The sequence below is a fragment of the Mustela putorius genome, unplaced genomic scaffold, assembly GCF_011764305.1.
Source record: "Mustela putorius furo isolate JIRA1106 unplaced genomic scaffold, ASM1176430v1.1 tig00000228_pilon_pilon_pilon, whole genome shotgun sequence".
In the NCBI taxonomy this organism is placed as follows: Eukaryota; Metazoa; Chordata; class Mammalia; order Carnivora; family Mustelidae; genus Mustela; species Mustela putorius.
This window is the reverse complement of record NW_025421322.1, coordinates 7,294,398-7,319,436: the sequence shown is the minus strand read 5'-3', so window position 1 is coordinate 7,319,436 and position 25,039 is coordinate 7,294,398. Positions and strand designations below refer to the sequence as shown.

Here is a 25,039-nt window from a genome sequence, read left to right as displayed (position 1 = left end):
GTTAATTTGAGAGAGAAAGAGCACATGTGAGCAAGGGGAGGGGCAGAGGAGGAGGAAGAGGAAGAGGGAGAGAGAATCTCAAGCAGACTCCATGCTGAGTGCAGAGCCCCGCACAGGGCTTGATCTCCTAACCCTGAGATCATGACCTGAGCTGAAACCAAGAGTTGGGCACTTAACCAACTGAGCCACCCAGAAGCCCCTTGGTAAGCAACTTTAAAAATACATATTTGGGGTACCTGGGTAACTCCGTTGTTAAGCATCTGCTTTTGACGCAGGTCATGATCCTGGGATCCTGGGGCAGAGCCCTGCATTAGGCTCCCTGCTCAGTGGGAAGCCTGCTTCTCCCTCTCCCACTCCCCCTACTTGTATTCCCTTTCCTGCTGTCTCTCTCTCTCTCTGTCAAATAAGTTAATAAAAAAATCTTTTTAAAAACCCAAATATTTATTTTAGAATAGTTTCAGATTTATAGAAATGTTGTGAAGACAGCAGAGTTTCCAGGAACACTCAGTTTGCACTGTTATCATTCTATATTAGTATGGTACATTTGTCTAAGTAAGCTTTTATGCCATCCAGTATGAAAGACTTGGGTGTCCTAAACTCAGTGTCCTCTTCTGTGTGCAACCCACTGTGTGTCCAGCCACCCACCTGGGTCTTCCCACATCACCCCTGAAGTTCAGCAACAGGACTCTGGTCCTGAACTTTATAGCAGAAAAGGCACCCATGACGTGGGACCTGGATTCCAAAGTAGGGATCCTCAAACAGAGTGAGGATGGACTTTGAAAAGTACAGTTAATAGCACTGTGTGGAGGAGGGAAATAGTATGTCAAACACAAATTAACATCTGACAAAATACTCTTGGTAACTGGAGAACATGAAAGTTTTGTGATTTATCAAGAATAAGCATGGGCTAGATAAGGGGGAGGGGGGCTATAAGCACGATCTCAGATAGATTGTGTGTTAGGCAGGGACTCAATGCAGCAGGAAAGGTAGTGCTCGCTCTGCCACTTGCTACTGTGTCTGAATCTCAGTTTTCTCATTTATAACCTCTGCAAGAGCATCCAAATATAGCTATTGCTGTGTAAAACCACATTAGATGATCTTTTGGGTTTAAAAAGTAATCCTACAAAATTAAATCCTATAAAATTAAATCCATGACACTACCAAATCCACTATAGCATATAATTTTTTTTTCCTGGCTGCATTGCTTACTAGCTGTATGATCCTGGACCAATTTTAAATTCCTAACCTGTTACATGATATGAATATTAGCACCTCATAAGTTTGGAAGTTTGAGATAATGGAAGTGAGAGTGCTTTGAAATCATACTTGCTATATAATTTGCATTATAGTTAGGATTATTATATGCATTCTCTAACCAGGCTATACACACACACACACACACACACACACACACACACACATCAGAAAAGGGAATGAGTACAATGCAGAAATAAAAGGGTGAATTAAGAAAACGAGGTAAACACTAACCAGATATAAGTGAAAATGACATCAGCAACAGGAAAGCAAGCAGGAGTGAACCTGCTGGTTGGAATTTAGGCTCTATTTCTTCACTTTAGACCGTTAAATAAGAGCGGTGACAAGCTAAGATTTTCTTCCAATAAATGTAAATTTTGCATTCCAGACGAAAAGAATAGTCTCTCCCTCCACCTGTAAGTCTCTGGGTCTGATAAATTATAAAGAAATCGTTGAGTGGGGGGTTGGGATTGGTTGACTGGTATTGGGAAAGGATAAATATGAGCAAATATCTTCAGTCCATTATTAAAAAGCAGCCTGATAATTATATGTGATTGTATTCTAAAATAAAAAAAATACCTCCAAATTTGGAATTTAGAGACACTGTTTAATTCACCTTTTCCTCAGCAGCCAATAAGTTTGGGCCCAGAAAGGAGGAGTCACACAATAAGTCCCCTTGATACCTATGGTTCTTTGATAAGAAGTGTAAAATACTATTTTGTAAATCCTTGCAACCACTTTACAAATATCAGAAAGTTAATCACTAGCTGTTTAATTTGATGATTCATTCAATGCTTTTTTAAGAAATTGTGCCTACCTACCCCAACCGCACCCATCAGTCTACCCTCCCTATCACCCACAGAACTTGTACTAGAAACCCTTAGGCTTCTTGTTAAAAAGACCTGTTTGTGGAGCCATGAAAAAAAAAAAAAAACGGACTTCGAATTCTGGGGAATTGTGGCTTGGTTGTCTGCACTTTATTTTATGTTTTAAGATTTTATTGATTTTTTTTTGAGAGAGTGAGTGAGCATGAGCATGGAGAGGGGTCGAGGCAGAGGTAGAGAGAGAATCTCAAGCAGATTCCACACCAGACACAGAGACCCTGAGATCATGACCTGAGACGAAGCCAAGAGTCAGATACTTCACTGACTAAGCCACCCAGGTGCCCTTTGTGTATGCGTATTTTAATAGAACTTCATTAAATTTGTTAAATCTTTGCACTAGAACTGGTCCAATAACAGATGTGAATCTATGTGCATGGTTTTATTATTCATATAGCATTTAGAGTGCAGTATTTGTGTACCCAACAAATATTCATAAATGCCTGCTGTGTGTCAAAACTGTACTAAAAAATCTGCTGTCGTTTTTTGGAATGTCTACCACCAACTACATTAAACGGCCCTTTCAGATGGGGACCCTAAGCAAATATTTCTTTGTACTCCTAAAGACTGATAATGTGACCTGCACTTAAGAGTTGCCCACTCGGGATCCGTTCACTCCTCCTTCCTTTGTAACAGAATCCTAGTTTTGTCCAGAGACCCATCAGTAGAGTCAAGTATTTCAGAGGAAATTATCAGGAATAGATCTGATTCCTCTGAAGGTAATGCCATTACCCTTACCAAGATTGTGTCAGGTATGATGACCTATTTCTGGCCAATGAGGCATGAGGGGAAGTCTGCTGCGATGCTTTGGCAAGTTTCTTGCCTCCTCCAAGGATGGTCCAGGCAAAGGTGGTCTCCTTCCTCCAAGTAGTTATGATTCTGTGATATCTGGAACCGTAGCAAACATCTTGCTACTTTTCTAAGGAAGAAGTTTCCACTGGGGACAGCAGAGAGGAGAAATGGGAAATACTTGGGTCCTTAGTTACTTTGTTGAGCCTCTAATCAACCAAAGGCAACATCTACTCTACCTCAGCACTTCTGATTCATTGTCAACACCAGTTTGAGTCTGTGTTTCTGTATTTGCAGCCACTGCATCCGGATGGTTCAAGATGTTGTTGACAATGACTGGGAAAAATAAAACGATAGACTTGCCATATTCACAGATGGTGCTACTGACCACAAGTGATGTTTATTTGTGGGGCTGGGAATAAAAACATCAATGTAAGACTTACAGTCTTTACTCCACAGAGCTACCCTCTCTCTCCTAAGCCCCTATAACCTCCACGTATGCCTTTCAGATGCAGGAAGGTCAGAAGAAGGTGAGTGGCTCCCACAAATGTCTAGTGGCCACCACTGTCCTCTTTGGCCACCACCACCCCCAGCTGAATCTGTCTCCTCGCTTGGCTTACCTGACACTTGTTGACTATATCACTTTTCTTCCTTACATATCCAAACTGTTCTCCCTCTCCTTCAACGGCTCCCTTCCTCCCCTACCCACGAAAGATGAATCTTTCCAGAGATGCCTGGGTGGCTCAGTCGGTTAGGCAGCAGCCTTCAGCTCAGGTCGTGATCTCAGGGTTGTGAGATTGAGCCCCACATCAGGGTCTCTGTTCAGCGGGGAGCCTGTTTCCCCCTCTGCCTCTCCCCACTGCCCGTGCCTGTTCACTGCTCGCTCTCTCTCTCTCTCTCTCTCTCTCAAATAAATAAATAAATAAAATCTTTAAAAAGAAGAAAGATGAGTCTTTCTAAAAAATGGACTCAGGGCGCCTGGGTGGCTAAGTGGGTTAAGCCTCTGCCTTCGATTCAGGTCATGATCCCAGTGTTCTGGGATTGAGCCCCGCAGGGAGCCTGCTTCCCTCTCTCTCTGCCTGCCTGGCTGCCTGCTTGTGATCTCTCTCTGTCAAATAAATAAATAAAATGTTTAAAAAAAATAAAGAATGGATTCTCCATTCTCCATTTCTCCCATCTTACTAGAGTTTGTGGCTGCTTAGCAGACAATTTCTCCTGGATATTGCACTCTAATCAAAATCAGTGTGTTCAAAGTCAGACCTACCAATTTATATCTGAACACCATCTCCTTTATCTGGAAATGATACTGTAGCTCTTTCAAGATTAAGATCTTGATTACGATCCTCTTTGATCTCTCCATCTTCCCCACAATCTTCATCTGGCTTCGAGTCCTAACAAGCCCTCTTGCATAATGTCTCTTACACATACCCCTTCCTTCTGTTCTTACAGCCACTATCCTGGTTCAGGCTCTGACTTTATCTCTTCAGACCTGGAATACTGCAGTATTTCTAAAATATACTCCTCTCTGTGCCTTCCCCCTGCCTGGTCCCCAGTCCTTCCCACATACTCCAAAACAGCTTCCCAAGTCAGAAATCTTCAGTGAGTTCCCACTGCCTTTAAATTCATGTCCAAACCCCCAGGCCTAGGAAGGTTTCAAAAGGAGACCCAAGTTATCTTTCCAGGCATGGCTCCAAACATGCCTCTCTCCAAACTCTTCAATCCAGACATGCAAATGTGCTCCTCATTTTCCATGTACTCCTTGTACGTGGAAAATGTACGTACATTTTCCTCCCTTCAGCCTTGGGTATACACTAGACTCCCCTTTGGCTTCTCCCTGTCTCCCGCTAGCAAAACTGGGCCTAAATTTACCAAGGCCCAAGTAAGAGTCTGGAAGTGTTCTGGTTACCTCATATGGAAGTTATTCATGAAAGTGATAACAATGATTTAAAACAGTAAGTACTCTTCAGGGGCTCCTGGGTGACTCAGTTGTTAAGCGTCTGCCTTCAGCTCAGGTCTTGATCCCCGGGGTCCTGGGATCAAGCACTCCCCCTCCCAGGCTCTCTGCTCAGCAGGAGGCCTGCTTCTCCCTCTCCCATTCCCCCCTGCTTGTGTGACCTCTCGCTGTGTCTCTTTCTGTCAAATGGATAAATAAAATCTTTAAAATAAATAAAAATAAATAAAACAGTAAGTACTCTTCAATGGATGCTTACTCTGTGTCAGCCACTTATAAAATGTGGATGGTAAAATCTACCTAATGGAGTTCCTATGAGGAGTCCACGAGCAGGGCTGGGCCCAGACCCTGGTATATGTGTGGAAGGTGCCCAATACAAATCAGCTGAATTGTCACTAATTACACCATTGAAATGTCTCAATGAGATTTTGCTTCCGGTCAAAACGTCATGTCTTGTCTGCTCAAAACAGAATGAATGTGGGGGGAGTGCCTAAGATTACCGTTGGGCTTGGGAAAGGAGAGACCCAGTTCTGGTTCCTCACAGCGTACGCAGCGCAACTTTCTGAGTCTTAGGCAAATAATTGTGTCATTGTTCCAAATCACATATATGCAGTGATATGCTTGTTCTTTATGTTTTGTGTGTGTGTGTGTGTGAGAGAGAGAGAGAGAGAGAGAGAGAGAGCGCTCTTCACTTCCTTGTTCTAGGCACCAAAATGCAGAAGTCAAATAGCATTAGGGAAAAAGTTCTTTCCAAGATGATTAGAGGAATAAAATCATATGGCAGACTAAAGAGAAAGCTCTTTTCTGGTGGGCAAGAGCTCCTCATAAGTTTTTATCCCTTTTAAAATCAACGACAAAGTTTTCCCCTAGTGCTGTATTTACTCTTGCTGTTTCTCAAACCAAAACACAACTTAAGAGACCCATTACTACATAGGAATGTTAACTACGTGGTTTGCATGCTAAGTCTGGGACAAGGCTTACTCACATTCCAACTCTAGGAAAGAAATTAGCAATTTAAATCTCACTCCAAAACATACTGTGGATTTACTCCTCAGAACTTCCCCCCAAATCCCAAACTGCATTCAGTCACACCAAGGTTAGGACGTTATGATTTACATAATAAGGATTTGATAATAAGTAAATATTTCACCCTTTATAAAACTGAGATAGGAAGCAGAGTTAGAATTTAGAGCAACTTAAAAAGATTCATTTAGTCCAAGAAAAGCCCTATCAACCTGGTGCTTTGAAAAATTTGGCACCATACATTAATGAATGACAGAGGATTCAAAAATCCTGGAGGGGGAAGGTCCCCTTGCCCAAGTAGGGGCCTGAATTATAACACACAGGGATGCAATCTCCGTCTCTTGGGATGTCAGGTATAAATTAGCCGGTCAAGGACATCTGAGTTGTTCCCTGGAAAGCTACAGCATTCTCTTCTATCCCAACATTCTTATATAGTCAAGACTCCTGGATTAGGTTTTTATCCCCAAATCTCCTGGGGTGCTGGTTAAAAATACAGATTCCTAAGGCTCAACTCGAGGCCTGAAAATCTATATTTTTAACAAACACCCACGTTTTGGCTGACCCATCCTTCAACCCACATCACTCTGCAAAGAAGTTTGTTTGTTTGTTGTGGTAACAGATATTCAGGCTTTCTGTTTTGTGAAGCATGTTCTCCCAGCGTGCTGAAGATTCCCCAGGTGTGGGGCTAACATCCAGCTCTGTCCTCTGAAGCAGGTCTTTCTCCTCTTTTTCCCTTCATCAATAGTCACCTTTTCTGTTGTATCTTTTCTTGGTGGGGTGGGGGAGGGGATGAAGCTCTTCCAGTGACTGTAAGAGGAAACCGGTAGCAATTACTCATGTGAGCCTTTGTCTGTGACTTTCAATGCCTTCATTACTTTTTTTTTTCCCCCTTCCATGGATTCCTTTTCAGAATAATGGTTTTAAATTCATAAAATCAAAAGGAAACCAATTGTATTGAAATACTGCTCTCAAATATGTTCTAAAAGGTGCAAGAGTCACGTGTTCTTCTTTATTAATATACTAGAAAACAAAATCTAGAGGCATGTTTAGTTGTTTTCTTCATTTTAAAGTATAGGGAGTATAAGCAACATTTTGAAATATTCATAGCAACTTGAAAATATCTACAATTTCTATTGATGACAAAGTCTTAGGCAGTGTTAAGCTTTGTTGACTACATTCATAATTAAGCTTTCAGTTTGATGAGAATGAATATAAAGATAAAAATGTTTTCTTCGTGCAAGTTCATGGTCATGAATTCAAGGTCCTTGTGCCTTGGGTACAGGTTGGGAAATATTGCCGTAATCAAATGGCTTGATTAATTGTGGAAATTCCAATCACCATGGTTGGCCAGTACAGGCTCTTCTTACACAAATGGGATGGGTTAGAGTTTTTTAGCCGAAAGTCTCTGACAGTTACCCACCATATTGCCTGGCAGTTAGTAAGGGATCACAAATGTTTTGGAAGTTTCTCTTCCCTGGATGTTTATTTGTCCTGTGTCCCCTTGCAGTTTCACCTTTTCTAGTGATGCCCCCAGGCCTTCCTACAGCCATCGGCCATCGCATCCCACTCTCTCTAAGCTCCTAGGACCTCACTGGACCAGGCCCCCTGTCCTTGCCCCAGGTCCCAACTCCACGCTTCAGCCTCTGCCTCTTCCACTTCCTCCCCTTCAGCTACTACTTTCCACCCTGTCCCCTGCATAGCTCCTGTCCCCTCTGAGAGTTACCTGGCTGTGTTTTCCAGTCTGCCAACAAGTGCTTATAAAACCCTTCAGTGGTCTAGTCCCATGAGGGGTGTGAAAAAATATCATTTCTCTTGGCCCACTGATGCACCAGATTTGAAAAACATTTTTTTCACCCTTTAGTCATCAGCATTAGTAACAGACACGTCAGCAAGTTATCTGGCTGTAGTCTCACTGCACACCAGAGCACTGACCTGGCCAGCTTCTCTAATTGAGTGCCAAGCCCCCAATTTACGCCCACATACAAACAGGCAGTTGGGATGGGGGATGGGGAGGGAGGGAGGAAGAGAGAAGTTTCCACATTTACACAGGAGGAAATTTAGATATGAGAGGCTCAATAACATGTCTTAAATCGAGAATAATAATAATAAATGGATTATATTATCTTAATAATAAGTCTTGATACAATAATATTATTTCAGAGTTGGTGGTTTTACACTTGTATTCTACTGGAAACAGATTCTGGGACCAGGAAAATTCATAAGAAAATGATGTATCAGGGAGTGTTCCCAGGAAAAAGGACCATGTAAGGGAGTGACGTGAAACAGAGGTGACTTGGGGAGGGGTAAGTCACACCTCAAGGGTTGTCCTATCAGAGGACAGGGATGGGAACAGGTATAACCCATTCCTGCCAGTCATAGATTAAGGGCTGCCGTGGTTGGTGGGGGGGGGGAGGCGATGCGGGCAGGATCACCAGGGAAATCCGGTTCCCTGCAGCGCAGGTAAGGCTGGCTGTGGCCGAGAAGGTGTGGCTGGCGGTGGAAAGCACACCCAGAGTCAGTGCCCTCTGCTGGCATCCGCGGAAGGGGATCTCAAAAAAGGAGCAGCGTTATGGAAGAAAAGAAGAGATAGCTCTGATTTTGCTGTTTTATTTCCACATGGATACCAAACTCATCACTCCCTGAAGAAGCAAAAGCAACCTGAAGAGGGTAAGGTGCATTGTTCTCGCAGTTGGGAGGCCTGGGCTTCAGCCCTGGTTTGGGCAGCAGCATGACCCTGGGGGGACCCTGGAGGAGCCGGTCAGTCTCGGTGGCCCTCAGCTTCCCCTCAGGACCCCGCACAACCTCAGAGGCAACAATGCCAAGTAAACATTGGTTGGTTGACTAAAATTGTGTTATTTCAGCACTGTAGGAATTTAGGTCGTGGCTAACCTCCAAGCTCCCTTCCTGCTGGGTCTTTAACAGGGAGACTTCCTCTCGGTTTCCATGTTTCTGTTATTCTTCTAGAGGAGTTTTCTTTTGTGTATGTGATTCAGCTCTTCAGAGGGCCCCGTGACAGTCATATGAGATGTGTTTAATTTTGTACAGTTTAATTGCATATTAGCAACAGCGTTTACTAGATGACTCTGCTCTTCCAAGGAAAAATCATTCAAGATTTTTGTTCTTGGAGACTTAAAAGAGGAAAATATAAATGCCTATTTTCTTTGCTAGTATCCATGTTGTGATAAAGAAATAATAAAAAGTGGCTTTTTCTCCAAAATGTGTGAATAAATGACTTCTGGTTTCCATTCTCAGGATGAGATTTATGCTCTTAGACTTGACTCCAGTTCCGGGGTATTCTACGATAGGTTTACAACTGGAATGAACATCGTTGATGCTGTCAGGTAAGGCAGAGTGTGGAGGGAGGAAGGTCTCTCCCTTGAGGGGCAGACACAGAGGTGTGGCCCAGGTCCCCCTTCAAGGAGGGATGCGCTACCCAGCGGGGTCAGCTCCTTCTAGGTGGGGCCTTAGCTGCTTAAACTGCTTCATCCAAGGTCATGCCTGCCCAGGAGATCCTGAGTCTGGTGACTGAGAAAAGTGGGGATATTAAAACGTAACAGTTTTGGCCTAACTAGGGAGAGGATGACATTAAGTGCATGCTCCAGATTTTTCTGTTATATTGCTAAAGGCTTTGTTGGGTGGGTGTAGCAGCTAACTTCTTCCTCAAAGCTGTCCTGCTTCCTCTCACATCCTTTTACAGGTGCTAGTCTCTGTTAAACATCTTGCACCCCAAACTCTCAAAGACTCTAAGCTGTAACAGTTGGTGCTGAGGGTGATCCCCAAAAGCAGGCAATAAAGTGAGGGTTCAGAAGTGGATCCCACACCACCGGGCTGGCCGTGAGGACCCCACCCATCACTGGTGGCTGCTAATACCAGTGGCCATTCAGCTGTTATATCTCCCACAGTGGGCGGGGTGGGGGATGATTTGGGCACGGGTACCAGGAGGAGCAAATACACTTGTGGGTGCAACAGATAAGTTATTTGAGACTTGGAAGGAAAAGGTAGAGACAAAGGTAACGGGATTGGGTGGCTATTGCCAAGTCTCACTGACAGCTACACAATGTTGAGGAGCCGCTGAAGTGAAAACCAAGTTTGAGATGGAGGTGCGAAAGCCAGAAGGCTCGTGGATATTCGAAGATGCTCCTTCAGTCCGGCAGCGTTGGGACAAGAGAAGTGTTGGACTTCTTCAGCTCAGAGATTGGACTCCATAAAAAAATGAAGGCAGGGGCGCCTGGGTGGCTCAGTGGGTTGAAGCCTCTGCCTTCGGCTCAGGTCATGATTCCAGGGTCCTGGGATCGAGCCCCACATCGGGCTCTCTGCTCAGCGGGGAGCCTGCTTCCTCCTCTCTCTGCCTGCCTCTCTCCCTACTTGTGATCTCTGTCTGTCAAATAAATAAATAAAATCTTAAAAAAAAAAAATGAAGGCAGGTCTGTGTCAAGATCAAGGCCTAGGTTAGAAAATCCTTTAATCTGAACAGATGGAATGAGACGTTTTGGTGAACGTCTCCAAAGATTTTTGACTTCTCAGAGTCTGGTCTTCCTAAGCCATTGGCCACCGTAGGACTGGCATGATGGGCTCATGAGTGGAGAGGCCACGGTGACAGAGACGGAGGCGTAGAATATTTCCAAGAACACATAAAGGTGGTTTTCGCCTTGTACAGTAAATGCGGGGTGGTAAAAATGACCATGCACCCAGGGGCATCTCAATGATGCAGTCGGTTAAGTGTCCAGCTCTTGAATTCGGCTAAGGTCGTGATCTTGGGTCATGAGATCAAGCCCCGCATCATGCTCTGTGCTCAGCTCAAAGTCTGTTTGAGACTCTCTTTCCCTCTTCCCCTGCCCCCAGCCTGTGCACGCAATCTCTCTCTCTCTCTCTCTCAAATAAATAAGTTAATCTTAAAAAAAAAAAAAAAAAACCCATACACCCCAAAACCATGCAAAGCAAAGTTAACAATCAACGGGAAAAATTATGATTGTACTCCAACTTTTAAAACTTCTGTCCCGGGGCGCCTGGGTGGCTCAGTGGGTTAAGCCACGGCCTTCGGCTCAGGTCATGACCTCAGGGTCCTCAGATCGAGTCCCGCATTGGGCTCTCTGCTCAACAGGGAGCCTGCTTCCTCCTCTCTCTCTCTCTGCCTGCTTCTATGCCTACTTGTGATCTCTCTTTGTCAAATAAATAAATAAAATCTTAAAAAAAAAAAAAAAAAAACTTCTGTCCCAAAAAAATGAATTAAAAAAAATAATAAAAATCAGATTTAAAAATAAGGTTTTGTCAAAATATTAAAAACTGTGTTACTATTGGTTATAAATGTATAGGGAACTGAAAAACAATAGTACAGCTAATATATATTTAGTAAACTGTAACTTGAAACATGAGAAAGCCTGGAAATTAGCAGTTTATTCCTGCGTCAGTAAAGTTAGCAGGAATAGTTTGGACAGTGTTTATGTTCTTGCATACTTTTCGAGATGGAGAGAGCATCTTTTTCTGCCTCTGTGGAGAACTGTTATATTCTTTTCTAGGTCTGGATTAGCTTTCCACAGTTAACACTTTGCGATTCTAGTGAAATTGAAATTGAATTGCATGAAAAATTTCGAAGAGTTGTTTCAGCAAAGTGTTTGCCAGGTCCACTTCCTCTGGGACATCTCCATCCTCTCTCTCCTCCCCCTTTCCATTTATTTATGTATTTATTTATCAGACAGAGATCACGAGTAGGCGGAGAGCAGGCAGAGAGAGAGAGAGGGGAAAGCAGGCTTCCTGATGTGGGGCTCAATCTCAGGACCCTGGGGTCATGACCTGAGCTGAAGGCAGAGGCTTTAACCCACTGAGCCACCCAGGTGCCCCAGCTCCTCCCACTTTCTCAGTCCTGTTGCTACCTTTGGCCTTCACTAAGTTCCTCTGCTGTTCGTCTACCTAGAAGCAGCTGGGCACGTGCTCCCACAGTCAGTTCTTTCTTCTGTAGTTCCTTTGACTCAAATTGCACTTCCAGCATTATCCCTTTTGGAATTTCCTGCTGCGCTTTCATCTTTGTTGGCTGTGGGAGGCTGCAATAAGGCTTGAGGACCAAACCAGGCCCTGACTTGTGCCTCCTTTAAAGTCCAAATAACCTAACAAAGGTTTAGGACAGGAAAATTTGAGTAGCACTGAGAAAGGGTCTGTGCTATGTGTTGTGCTCTCGCCTACGTGACTTCCCACACGCTTGCTAAACAATTCGGTTGGGGTCATAAGTTTGTGGCTGGTCCTTGCTGCCCTAGTACAGCCCATAAATTACTTTCAGGTTTGCTGTATCAATACAGAACAATTGTACATTTGGCATCATGAGGTCTGCTTATAGTCAAATGTGAAACTTATTATTGGGAACTTGTGGTTGTTTAACTAGATACAGATGTATTGCTTCTCCTATTATCACTATATATATGGCCTTAATGCTTTGAATAAACTTAGCACTATTGGACATCCTCCTCAGTGCTCCTCCTGCCCCCATCTCTCTGCTTCTCGAGTTCTTTTCTTCATCCTCTTACCCTCACGTTCCTGGTCGTTTTGTCACACCGGCCACGACAGTTGGCCAATTCCCTCTTTCGGGCATCCATTATTGTCAACTGTACCATGGGTTTCTCCTGGGAAAACAGGCAACACAACTAGATGCTTGGCTGCCTGTGTGTGAACTGAGCAAAGAATGGCAGTGAACAATTGCCAAATGACTTTAAAAGAAGTGATGTGATCAGTACTAATCATGACACGCATCTTCTATTTACATAGTGATTTGTGGACTAAAGAGCTAATGTTGGGCTTGTACTCTATGCACAGTTAACATACTGTTAAAACTGAAATTTGAACCACAGTTGTTGGGGACTGGTGTCATTCAGCTGAAGTTTGTGCATAATTTGGAACCTTGCAAAGCAAGGACTCACTGTACTTCCAACACTTGCCAAGACTGATATAGCGAGGCTACTGTCCAATGGCCAATTGATCTTCAGCAGAGATCAGTACTGAGGCCCTCATTCCTCAATGAGGCCAACTGGCCACTTGATGGCAAGTTGGACACATTAGGTCCCTTCCATTTTGGAAGGGCCAACAGTTTGTTCCCATAGGACCATATTCTGGGATGAGCTTTCCTCTTCTACCTGTACAGCCTCATCCAGCACCACTATCTGAGGACTTACACAGTGTTTGACTCACACGAACCAGATCCCACATTGTGTCAGACAAGGGAACCAACTTAACCAGAGAGGAGTGGTGGAAACAGGCCATGACTATGGGATCCACTGATCCTATCCCCCAAGACACTGCCAGCCCAGTGGGGTTGGAACACCCTGCAAAAGACAGAGCTGAAGTCCCAGCTAGAGACTTTACTCTGGGAGGACGCATCCTGGAGAGTGCAGCATGTGCATTGAACCAACATCTTCAGGTAGATTTGTGTCCCCAACAGGAAGAATCAATAAGCCCAGTTGGCCCTATTTACCATCATTCTCATTGACTGACTTTCGAGGGACTTTGTGTTTCTTATCTCCACATTGCTGGGCTTTGCAGGATTCGAGGTCCTTGGCCCCAAAGAGGACTCAGGGAACCCAGAATAAGTGCATGGAATAATAAACTACAGCTGTTGCCCAAACACTTTGCACTTCTTGTGTCCAGGGACCAGCAGGCAAGAAGAGAAGTCACCGTTTTGGCAGGGATAACTGACCCTGATCATCAGGATTGGGTAAGGCTATTCTTGAACAATGGGACAGGGTGAAATACGTGCCCAATCATGACTGTAAATGGACAGGTACAGAAACCTGACCTGAGAAGGAAATGGGGACCAGGGCTCAGGCCCCTCACTGATGACAGCTAGTTCAAGCCCCCAGGTAAGTCTCCAAGGCCAGAAGAGGAGGTAACCAAGGGTGAGGGGGATCTAGAATAGTGAAGGAGGAAAATGATTCAGATCAATTGTGGCCCAAGACCAACTGTCGTGATGGGGACAAAATTTGTTTCTCCAAAAGTGTACCTTAAGAAGAGAGGCCACTGGAATCCTGAAAAACCTGCTTTCTCAATACACATGGAGAATGGATCCAAGCAGCAAAAGGAGATGGACGACGTGGAGATCCATGGCCCAGGACCTCCTTTCAAGGAAGGACAGAGGTACAGCCCCGCTCGGGGAGAGGGGTAAAGTAATTTTCAGATTTCAACTTTATTTTAGAAGTAATGTAATGTTTTTTAAAAAGTTTATTCTGTGATGGTGAAGATATTGTCATTGGAAGAAAGCTCCCAGTCCCCCAAATATAAGGATCTCCAGTAAGCCAGATTGCAGAGATCACTATACTAAGTTGTGAGTGATAATGCTGTTTATTTATATGATATGTCACAATATACAAAGCATTTTTATATTTACAGGGTTACTCGTTCCAAACAGCCATTCTGCGCACTAAGCAGATACTTATAGTCTCTCTTTTAAGAAAAAAAAAAATTAAGAAAAACTGCAGAATGTCTGGATATAAATCCCAGAGAAAATTCCGCTCTTGTGCTCAAGGAGAAAATACAAGGTTATTCATATAACTGAACAATTGAAATAGTGAAATGTGGGGTGCCTGGGTGGCTCAGTGGGTTAAGCCTCTGCCTTTGGCTCAGGTCATGATCTCAGGGTCCTGGGATCTAGGCTCGCATCAGGCTCTCTGCTCAGCAGCGAGTCTGCTCCCCCGCCACCTCTGTCTGCTGCTCTGCCTACTTGTGATCTCTCTCTCTGTGTCCAATAAGTAAATAAAAATTCTTTAAAAAAATAGTGAAAGGTGGAAGCAAACTAAATGCCCCTCAGTAGGGGAATAGATAAATAAAATGTGATATATTCATAAATTACAACACCATATAGTTAGTTTAAAAAGATGAAATACAATACATAATTTATAAAATACATCAATCTCAATATAAATCTCTGAACATAATATTGAGTCACTGAATGAAAAATTTCAGAATGTATTATATCATTTAAGTAAATTTTTAAAATAATATAAAAACAATACTAAATAATACATATATAGAACTTTTAAAGTATTTCTATTTCTTTTAAGTTTGTTTATTTATTTATTTTTTACTAATCTCAACATCCAGTGTGGGGGCTTAGAACTCACAACCCCAAGATCAAGACTCCCATGCTCTTCCAACTGAGCCAGCCAGGTGCCCCAAGCTTTTTAAGTATTTTTAAATAGACTAATTAGATACACAGTATACTCCCTGGAAGGCTTCAGGTGGTAGAGTATAAAGGCAGGGAGGATCCCTTGCTTTACAGGAATTTTTCTTCGATTCAGAAATCGTGTGTGGCTCTATTGAGAGCTGGCAAAGAAAGAGCCCATTGAATTAGGGTCTGTAAATAAGCACAGCCTGATCTTTTTAACTTCCAGACCCAGGATCCCCATTTCCCTTTCTCCAGGGCCAAGCCTCTTCTTCCCACACTCAGATTTCTGATTCTGGAATACAGTGTGTGCTCCCTGGAAGTCTGAGGCAGAGGGATGCCCCTCACTCCCCAACCCTGCCAGCCCCTCAGTGCCTCCACACTCCCATCACAATGAGGTTTAGTTCCGGGGTTAAGCCCAGTAGCAGTGAGCCTGCCACTCAGCACTTGCAGTGGTCAAAGGGACCCTCTTTCTGCCACCCCCTGACTGTACTTCTTCTATCCTGTTCAGTGGGGCTGAGCCCTGTGCTCAGGGAGAAGCAAGAAGAAGGAAAAACAATTTTATCTTTCCCTAGTGTGGACAAGAGTACCCAGAATCGGTTACCACTCTCTAAGATCTGGCTCAACCTAATTTATCATTCCTAAAGGCCACTTAACAGTATGTATTTCTTACTACATACTGTTCTTTTTTAAACCCTGTTCTAACCAGAATGCATTTGAGTTGCTTCTCATTTCTAATAGGTTGAAATCATCAAGGTATCTGAGATCATCCCAACCACAAGAGTTTGCAACCCAAGGAACAAAGGGAGCAAAAAATACTGTCAAAATATTTTACATATTGAATTTTAAAAAGCAGTCATTTGGGGTTTTGAGACACTAATGTATTCCTTTTTAAAATATTTTATTTATTCATTTGAGAGAGAGAGTGAGAGAGAGCATGAGCAAGGAGGAGAGGGAGAAGCAGGTTCCCCGCTGAGCAGGGACCTGGACATGGGACTTGATCCCAGGACCCTGGGATCACGACCTGAACTGAAGGCAGATGCTCAATCGATCGAGCCACCCAGGTGCCCCAAGATGCTAAAGTAATCTCTTTACCAAGTTCAACCAAAGGGATAGCAGAGAGCAGAGAAGATTGTTTTGTTATTGAGAATAAAGATCACCTCTATTTCACTAGACTGGGACAGTTGAGAATTAAGTAAGACAGGCTTTGCAAAGCATTTGGTCGTTTGCCCGGCTCATAGTAGGTACTTAATAAACTCAGCTGCCATTCTGTCTTGGTGTACCATATTGACTCTTGGGTTCAGTGTAAGAAGATTCCTGCTCTCTCTAAAGTAGCCCTTGTCCCAGGTTAAGTGCAAATAAAATACCTGGGGATTTTGTTGAATTGTAGATTCTGAGGCAGTGGGTCTGGGGTGAAGCCTGACAGTCCAAATTTCTAGCCAGCTTCCTGGTGTTGCTGATGCTGTGGGGAAGAAATCCCCTGGAACTATCAAGGTTCTGCCTCAGGAGTTATAATCATTCCTAGAGCAACTGGCTGGCGCTCAGTCTGAAGAGTGTGCGACTCTTCCCCCACCCCTTCTTTCCCTTTTTTTTTTTTTTCCATTTCATTTCAGGTCAGAGATTTGATCAATACCATATCAGAGCATGCGACTCTTGATCTCAAGGTTGTGAGTTTGAGCCCTACACTTGGTGTAGAGATTACTGTTTTTTAAAAAAGATCATTCTTACTTATTTCTACCCAATAGTTGTGAATATGTTGCTTTACCCCATGTGCCTTCCCTGACCCCCCATTCACCGACTCGGGTCCTATATAACTTTCAAGGAGTAGTTTAAGCCCCGCTCTTGATAAAAGCTTTTTCCCCAATTTGTGTAGCCCTAAATAATTAATATCATCTCTAAAGCCTTGAATCAAATTTAATAAGACTGGAGAGAGATCGGATAGTTAACCTAAACACTTAGTTAAAGTGGGAATATAATTTAAATATCTCCGCTTTAAACTTTTAATAAAAACATCTAAATACAAGTGTTGATCAATTTTTTGTTTTGTTTTGTTTCATTACGTGAGGCCTGTTCAAGTCGTTCTTCACTGAGAAGTGCTCTGCTTCAGCTTTCTTACTCAGCCATCCCAGTCACACATGGTTTAATTCTTCTGGGTCTGATATTTTTTTCTCATATTTGCACAGACTTCTGGCCACACCTAATTTGACCACATTTTTAAAAGGACTTGCCTTCGTTTATTTAATTTGTTCCATAGACACTGCAATTCATTCTTTTTGCCCCCAGATTTCACTTGGCTTCCTAATATTTAAGTTAAATTAGGTAGTTACAAGAACAAGTCCCCAAACAGGGCTGGAAACAACCACAACCAACTGTTGCTAAGAGTATGATTCATCTGTGAGAGAGGAAGTTGGGGGTGGGGGAGACCTGCCAACATTGCCCCTCTCCTAATCCCAGGAACCTACGAATGTTACCTTATATGGCTATGAAAATTCATAAAGGGAAACCTCACTGAACATGGACTCCGGAGGCCAGAATGGGGAGCCCTCAGGCACTACCACTTGGTATCAATGACAGACCCCAACGGGAGGAATCCACAGTTAAGGACATCAACAGGAAGAGAGGCATGTTGCTAGTTGATACTACTTTACTACTCCAGCAAGAGAAAGGAAGATTTTTCTCTTTGCATGGCAACAGCCCAGACAATGATAGACGGTCACAACTCAGCCTATGGAAAGCCAGTACAGTTTGAACTCCCAGTTTATTCCGATGGACTTTTTGTTTATAAAAGCCTTCCCAACTTCCCCCCCTTACAACCCCCCCCCCCCAACAACATTCCTCTGTAAAAGAGCATTCCTCTCCTTTGTTCTCTGGATTTGCCTATGGCTTTTGCTATAGCTTGCTTGTTCTGAATTGCAAGTCCTTTGCTATTCTCAAATAAGCCCATTTTGTTGGTAAAATAACTGGCTGTTTTACTGTCCATGTCAACATGGCAAATAGGATTTTGCAGCTGTGATTAAGAGAAGGATTTTGAGATGGAGAGATGATCCTGGATTATCTGGATGAAGCCAACATAATCTCTTAGAAGGGTCCTTATAAGAGAGAGGCAGAAGGGTCAGAGTTGGTGGTATATTGTGTAACTATAAAAGCAAGAGGTCGGAGTGACATGAGGAAGGGGCCATGAACCAGAATAGAGAAGCTTTCTAGAAGCTGAAAAAGGGAAGAGAACAGATTTGCCCTACAGAAGGGAAGGGAAGCAGCCTGGCCAAACACCTTGCCTTGAGCCCAATGAGTCTGATTTTGGACTTCTGACCTCCAGAGCTGTAAGATAACAGAAGATTGTTGTTTTAAGCCATTAGGTCTGTGGTAATTTGCTGTCGCTTCCATTGGTACTAACACAGACCCAAGGGTCCCGCTCTGGAGAGGTACTCAGAGTGCTGTGGGCAGGGTGGTGCTGAGGGAAAGTGTTCATCCATCTGGCCAGTGCAGTCAGTGAAGAGTAATCAAAAGCTCTTCTACTGTAATTCATTTGGCACTGTATTTTGTTCACTAATTCTTTCATATGTCTTGCCAGAAGGATGGGGAGATTTTTTTTTTTAATTTTTAAATTTTTATTTAGACAACATGTAGTACGTACATCGTTAGTCTTTGGTGTAGTGCTCAGTGATTCATGAGTTGTGCATAACACCCAGTGCTCGTCACATCTCATGCTCTCCTTAATGCCCATCCCCCAGTTGCCCCATCCCCCCATCCCCCTCCCTTTCCACAACCCTCAGTTCGTTTCCCAGAATCCAGAGTCTCTCATGGTTTATCTCCCTCTCTACTTTTTTCCCATTCAGTTTTTCCTCCTATCCCCTATGATCCTCTATACTATTTCTTATATTGCACATATGAAGCCGTACGATAACTCTCTTTCTCTGGATGATTTATTTCACTTAATATAATCCCCTCCAGTTCCATCATATATATGAACCATATTCTCTTTATCCATTTATCTGTTGAAGGATGTCTCAGCTTCTTCCACAGGTTGGCCATTGTGGACAATGTTTCAATGAGTATTGGGGCACAGGTGCCACTTCTTTCCACTATATCTGTATCTTCAGGGTAAATACCCAGTGGTGCAATTGCAGGGTCATAGGCCGCTCTATTTTTATCTTCCTGAGGAACCTCCATGCTGTTTTCCAGAGTGGCTGCACCAGCTTGCGTTCCCACCAACAGTATAAGAAGGTTCAAGATAGGGAGATTTTTTAGGGCATCAAGATATTCTTTTACTGGCTTTGCATCTTGAGAGATAGCATTTCAAGTCAGGAACTAATCATTTTAGTTGTGTAGGCAGTCTGTGTGGGATGTCTGTGGCTTAATCTTTAGCAAATTTTAAAGAAATATTTTTTCCTGTCAAGAAAATTGGCTTCTCTACTGTGCTAAAAACCTTTCCTCTAGGAGACCTGAGATGGAGAAAACATAGCAAAGGTTTTGTAGGCCCATTGGGCTGCTTTCTGCTATTGCCAACACTATGGCCTGAAAAGTGGCAGGTAACCTCACTTATCTTCATTCCTTCTTATTAAAATGGTGATTATATTAATATCCACCTAAGAGGAATAAATAAGTACAAAAAAAATTCCTGGTCTATAGGTACATAATAGGGTCCATGAATTTTTGCCATGGTGTGTTTGTTGGTAGAGATAATGTTCTAGAATGGTGTGAGGGAGTAAAAGAATACCCATAATGAGAGTACAGATCATCAGATCTTTAATATTTTAAAGCTAGAAGAACTCTTAGGGGTTGGCAAACCCTGGCCCACAGGCCACATTTGCCTGCTTTCTGTTTTCATAAATAAAGTTTTATGGGAACACAGCCATTCATTTACCAATCATCTATGGCTGCTTTTATGCTACAAGGGCAGAGTCGAGTTGAGTACTTGTTATGGAGACTTTATGGCCTGTGAGGTCTAAAATACTATCTGACCTTCTACAGAAAAGTTTTGACCACCTGATTTAGAACACCTAACTTTACAAATAAAGGGGGGAAAAGCCTCAGTAAGATAAGGGATTTGGTCCAAGGTCTCATGGCTGGTTAGGGACAGAACCAGGATTATAACTCAGATGCCTTGACTCCCAGTTCAAAGCCTGTATGAGGCGGAGAAAATGGCAGTTCTTTGAATCCAGCTCCAAACAGGGTCCTCTGGTAGAGTTTAGCTCTGATCTAGGCTTCTGGGGAAAAGACTGCCAGGTGCCCTCCCCAGACACTCCCTGGTTGGTTCACACCTTCACGTCCCACACATGCAACTTGAAGACCTTCCCCGGAAGCAACGTTCACGTAGAAGTAGAAGGATACTAGACCTAATGCGAAGCCATATAAAGGAATAAAGAGCGCCGGTAACTAGAACTACTAAGGTAAATACAAAACCAGTATCATATTTTTATCTTCTATATGGTTTAAAATGCAAATACATAAACAATAATTACAGATCTACATTCACGGGCACACAATGCATAAAGATGTAACTTGTCACAATAACAACATCCAAGAGGACTGGCACTGCACAGAAGCAGAGTTTTTGTATACTACGGAAGCTACAGTGGTATGAATTCAAAATTGATTGCTGTATTTAGGTTAAGAGTTGAATTGTGATCTTTAGACTAACTACTGAGAATACGACTAAAAACTAATAAAACATAAAAAGATGGACCAGGAAATAAGAAAGGAATCAAAACCCTACACTACAAAAAAAAAAAAAAAAAAAAAAAAAAAAAAAAATCAAACACAAAAGCAAAGCAATAATAGAGAAGCTGAGGAGCACTGATTTCTTTCCCAGGTTCTTCTCTCTTTTTTTTTCTTTAAGATTTTGTTTATTTATTTGACAGAGAGAGACAGCGAGAGAGGGAACACAAGCCGAGAGAGGGAGAAGCAGGCTTTCCGCGGAACAGAGAGCCCGATGTGGGGATTGATCCCAGGACTCTGGGATCAGGGATGAGCTGAAGGCAGATGCTCAACAGCTGAGCCACCCAGACACCCCTCAAGGTCCTTCTCTTGATTTAACCTTTGTGTTAACGACTGCAAAATAGGATGAAAATAAGACGAGGCCTATTGAAAAATATATTGCAATGCTTCTCCAGCAATCGGGTGTCACAAAACAGAAGTCATCGCTCGTTTCTCTGAGCCTCCCACTCATGCCTAGACACTGTCGGTTCTCCTTTCAGTGGACTGATCTGCTGGGCGCTTCTAGTAGGTCTGTTGGGCAGCCCCGGCACTGGTTGAATTCATTTCATGAGGTTTTACTATACTGTTTGAAAGACGTTTGAGTTAACTTTTTTGTATTGTTTTTGACCATGAGCTTACTTCCATGTCCTTTGTGTAAAACATTCAAAATACCAGAAGAAATTCAAATAGACCATGAATGTAGGAAAACTGTCTTGTTATGTCAGGGTCTATGATAACTGATGTTAGCATTTGAAATTCTTGAGCCCCTTTTAATAAAATTGGGTGTCAGTGAAATGAGATTTGGGAACGTTGGGCTTCTTTCTGCATAGGATAGAAACCCCAAGGTAAATTGAGACAAGAAGAAAGTCTGTTGGTTCAAGGAACTGAGAAGTCCAAGGCTTCAGGCACTCACACTATGTCATCAGGATCTCCAGGTTCCCCCAACGCTGGGCTCTGCTGCTTCTGTGTTGGCTTCCTTCTGAGACAGGTGCTCCCCTGTGCTGGTGAGACTGGGGCAACTCTTCCAGCTTCACGTCCTTCCAGGATCGGAACTTGGAAGGACGTGAAAAAGAGAGAAAAAGAGAGTTTCCGGTAGAAAGGCAAATTCCTGGGACTCATTCTGTCATTCTGACTGGACTGGTTATGGCTCCTGAAGGGTTTGGGACACTGATGTCCAGCCCTGTCCTGGAATCTGAGCCAGAGGCCCACTCAGAGCACAGGGACAGAGAGTAAGGGCAGGGGTGGCATCCCTAAAGGAACTCAGAGTATAACCAACAGAAGGGGTAGGGGGTGTGAATATGGGGTTGTCTCTGCACTCCTTCCCACGTAGACGGCTAGATGGCAAGAAGACCACTGATGTCCACACGCTCTTCACTCAGATGTCCCAGAGGGGAGATATTGGCAAGAAGGGAGTCAGTCCCAGGATGTTAGAAGCAGCCGTGTCCTCAGAGACTCTTTAGTCCAACCCCTTTTTTGTGCAACTAAAGAGGCTGAATCCAGAAACATTAATGATGTCACACAAGGCTGCCACTTCTTAGTAGCGGTTGGTTGGGAGTGAGAACGTCCAGGTGTTCTGATCTTTCATGAAGACCCCTTCACTAAGTACCCCTGGCAAAAGAGGTTAACTAGGGGCGCCTGCATGGCTCAGTGGATTAAAGCCTCTGCCTTCAGCTCAGGTCATGATCCCAGGGTCCTGGGATGGAGCCCCAAGTCAGGCTCCCTGCCCAGTGGAGTCTGCTTCTCCCTCTCCCTCTGCCTGCCTCTCTGCCTACTTGCAATCTCTGCCTGTCAAATAAATAAAATCTTTTTAAAAAAGAAAGAGAAGAGGTTAACTAGTAGAACTTCCTGAGTGCGCTAATATAAAAATCTTCTTCAAGAAAGGACAAAGATTATAACTTACACTTTATCTCCCCATATGTGCAACAAGATGAGGTAGATGTCTGTATATGCACGTGGGGAACACATAGATTTATATGTATTTGTCTCTATGTAGATACTGCATAGATCTCTGTATGTGGGTATATATATATATATATATAGTGTGTGTGTGTGTGCATGCGTGTGTGTGTGTGTGTGTGTGTGTGTATACATGACAAGAGAGAGAGAAAAAGAGAGTTTGATTGTATCTTAGGCTCATGCCTGAGTAGAAACAGTTAAGTAAAGGGTTTTTCCCCCCGCTTCAAAATGCATGGAGTTATAGGATAATTATAATTCAACACCAGGGAGAAGGAATTGATTATCTCCAAGTTCCCCCACAGTCTGTGTTATTTTTATTGATTTTTCTGAAGCTCATTTCCAAATATCTGAGTAAATATACAAAATAAATATTCCTTTTAAGTCATTACTATCGCTGTTGGGGCTGGAAGCCAGGCTCTCACATCTGTCCCCTTTCCCATATGCATCAGTGAAGGGCCAAGTGCTCTGCTGGAACATCTGGCAAGCTTGGGCTGGGATTGGCTACCATCACCGATGTGGCCCGGCACTGCGTTCCACTGGAGGCTCATCTAGACACTGCTCGTTGGATGATATCATACCGAGACAGAGGAAAAGGCCCCGATCTGAGACCGTGAACATGGAAATCTCACACTTGAGACAGCAGGATGTTTGTTCCTCTGATTTAAGAGACTTCAGATGAATCTGATCCAATAATCCAAAAGGAGTACTAGGCCCAACATTTGGCTTTTTTCTTTTTTCTCTTCAGATAATCCAACATGCAACACATCCTACCAAAAATAAGGCTTGTTAAGACCTTCTTCTGTAAGTTGGCTGCTCCCCTGGACGTTTCACTGTGGCCACTAGTCTTGGCTACAGTCTTTAGGTATGGATCACATAAGTATCTAAAGGGGTTCTTTGACTTACTGCTTTTTTTAAAAAAAAAATTTATTTATTTTAGGGGTGCCTGGGTGGCTTAGTGGGTAAAAGCCTCTGCCTTCGGCTCAGGTCATGATCCCAGGGTCCTGGGATCAAGCCTCACATCAGGCTCTCTGCTCAGCAGGGAGCCTGCTTCCCCCTCTCTCTCTGCCTGCCTCTCTGCCTACTTGTGACCTCTGTCTGTCAAATAAATAAATCTTTAAACAAACAAAAAAAAGATTTATTTATTTTATTTTAGGAGGAGGAGAGGAAGAGAGAGAGAGAAGGCCAAGCGGACTTCCCTCTGATCGGGGCTAGATCCCACAACCCTGAGATCAGGGCCCAAGCTGATACCAAGAATCGGACACTTCACCAACTGAGTCACCCAGGCACCCTGACTTATAGCTTTATAAATGTATATAATAAAATGAACTTGGTACAGCCGTTTCAGAAGACAGGTTGGCAGTTCCTTATAAACTAAACATACCCTTGCTACACCATCGAGCAATTGTGCTTCTTGGTACTCTACCCAAAGGAACCCAAAGCTTATGTCCACACCAAAACTTGCACATGGATGTTTCTAGCAGCTTTATTCACAATCACCAAAATGTGGAAGCAACCACGATCTGTTTCAGTAGATGAATGGATAAAAAAACTGTGGTTCACCCAAACAATAGAATATTATTCAGCACTAAAGAAATGAACTGTCAAGCCTTGGAAAGATATGGAGGAAACTTCAATGCATATTATTAAGGAAAAGAGGCCAATCTAAGGCTGTATGGGGGATGATTCCATCCAGAATCATAAGATCAGTGGTTGCCCGGGACAAGGCTGGGGGTGAACAGATGGAGCGCAGAGGATTTGGGGATATGGTGAAGATACTCTGCACGATACTACCGTGGTGGATATATATTATTATACGTTTGTCTAAACCCACAGAATGTACAACACCAAGAGTGAATACAGAGATAAACTATGGACTCTGGGTGATGATGTGTCAACATAGGTTCATCAGTTGTAACAAATGTATCACTCCGGTGGGGGATATTGGTAATGGGGACAGGAGGTATATGGGAAATCTCTGTACCTTCCCCTCAATTTTTCTGTGAAGCTAAACATGCTCTGAAAAGATAAGATCTTAATAATACAAATAAACAAAATGAACTCTATGCAACAGCCACCAGTTAAATTGAAGCTGCTTACACGTATCCATTCATTCTAAAACTATTACTGAGTGTTTCCTACATTCTAGGCGCAGGGCTACTCATCCAAGGGCAGGAAGCAACACCTCAAATAGTACACAATTGTTTTTATATGAACCCGTCATCCCTGTGAAGTGAATTGGTAGAAACCCTTCGATATTCTGATCCAGAAGTCTCTCTCTGTGGTTCAACTCAACTCCTTTCCTTCTGTCGTCCAGTGAACCTTTCTTGCCTCACTCGAGTCTGTGCTGTC

General features: G+C 43.2%; 2 long non-coding RNA genes across 3 annotated transcripts; both read left to right on the top strand.

Annotated features, from left to right (window-relative positions):
• The first annotated feature begins 8,022 nt into the window (after positions 1–8,022).
• Positions 8,023–10,159, top strand: LOC101682172. Of its 2 annotated transcripts, none has more exons than XR_006606202.1 (4): positions 8,023–8,201; positions 8,354–8,565; positions 9,151–9,239; positions 9,937–10,159. It is a non-coding gene; the product is annotated as an uncharacterized LOC101682172 (long non-coding RNA). The 2 variants fall into 2 exon arrangements; XR_200661.3 differs by having other exon boundaries at positions 9,596–10,159.
• A 2,730-nt stretch (positions 10,160–12,889) lies between these two features.
• On the top strand, positions 12,890–24,813 carry LOC123391452. The gene is made up of 3 exons (XR_006606137.1): positions 12,890–14,013; positions 23,436–23,552; positions 23,844–24,813. It is a non-coding gene; the product is annotated as an uncharacterized LOC123391452 (long non-coding RNA).
• Positions 24,814–25,039: the final 226 nt, after the last annotated feature.